The sequence below is a fragment of the Sinocyclocheilus rhinocerous genome, unplaced genomic scaffold (assembly GCF_001515625.1).
Source record: "Sinocyclocheilus rhinocerous isolate Xijiao unplaced genomic scaffold, SAMN03320098_v1.1 scaffold1413, whole genome shotgun sequence".
NCBI classification, from domain to species: Eukaryota; Metazoa; Chordata; class Actinopteri; order Cypriniformes; family Cyprinidae; genus Sinocyclocheilus; species Sinocyclocheilus rhinocerous.
This window is the reverse complement of record NW_015639297.1, coordinates 1,101,756-1,103,122: the sequence shown is the minus strand read 5'-3', so window position 1 is coordinate 1,103,122 and position 1,367 is coordinate 1,101,756. Positions and strand designations below refer to the sequence as shown.

Genomic DNA, 1,367 nt, shown 5'->3' with positions numbered 1-1,367 from the left:
ACTTTAGAAAACTGATTCGGGCCGAATAGCAAAACAAACTTGTAGCCAATCAGCAATAAGGGGCGTGTCTACTCGTGATGTGGAGGAGAGAGCTTTCAGTGCATGGGACGGACATTAGCCGAGCTGCGTGACAGAAAGATAGAGATGGCGGATAGCCCGTCCATACCTACCTTTACCCTAAATTTAACCTTAAAACAATGCAATGTATTTTTGGTAGCACAATCTGATTCGTCTGTACACCGGCGATGCAGTGTTCGTTGCCAGATATTGCTACGAAAAACAAACAAAACTATCTAAAAAGAAATAAACCGCAATGACTCCAAATATTGAGTAACGGAAATAATGTAAAAATATCGCTGACCCTAACCTGATTCTGCCACCTCCCACATTATTCACTTCTTAAATTGTCACATAGTGGAAAAAATCCATTTACGCTTATAGTAACTGTCTTTTTGCAACACGGCTGAGGCTGCGCCCGCCCTCTCAATAACGGGCCTAAACCTGCCTTCCGTTTCCATCATACTCCTTCCGTTTCCACTATACTCTCTCACACATACATATATTTTTCTCTTACATATACATATTTTCTTTAGACATACATGCATTTTCTTCTTACATTTATTTTTTATTATTTGAATACATTTGCATAAGAGCAAAATGTATAAATGTGTGCGTAAAATATATGAATATAAGAGGTAAATATATGGATGTGTGCGTTAAAATGTCACTATGAGAGCAAAAATATATGTATGTGAAAGGAGAATGTGTGTAAAAGTAGAAATATATGTATGTGAAAGGAGGATATAAGTGTGTGAGAGCGGTTGGGGTAGGTGTAGACGTTAATAAAACACAATCTAATAGGTAGAAAATTCAATTTATTGTTAGCTTCAGGTTTTTGCTGTATCCCTTCTAGCCACAACCCATCCCTCTGCTCCGCGATGTTTTGTTAGATTTGGTGGAGAAACCAAGTCTGACCACCAGATGTCGCTAATGCGCACTGTGTTAAAAGCTTTGTGTCATGAAAGCCTCAAACAGTTCACAAAGCCTTGGTTTCCCATCACTAATAAACAGAATGCGGCATCAGTTTACTGTCGGGGATTTGTCGTGTCCCGCCGTGCCACATCCAGTGTAGACAGCGTCACTGATTATAATGGATTCTATAGTATTTTGTCGCGTCCGGTGTAGACACGTGTCACAGTTTAAATGCCGGTGTTCTGACGATTTGTGCTACCCGCTCAGATTGTGCTACCTCCCATTAAAAAGATAGGTAGCACAAATCGATAGCGAAAAATGCTACCTATCAGATTGTGCTACCAGAGGCTTTTTTTAATGTCCATACCTACCCCTACCCTAAACCTACCCGTCCA

The 1,367-nt window shown here is 40.2% G+C and overlaps 1 protein-coding gene across 1 annotated transcript in view; it reads left to right on the top strand.

The window, feature by feature from the left end:
- The window catches only part of LOC107751145 (RING finger protein 207-like), a 36,630-nt gene that overhangs the window by 7,314 nt on the left and 27,949 nt on the right, over positions 1-1,367 (top strand). The gene's annotated exons all lie outside the window — the stretch shown is intronic.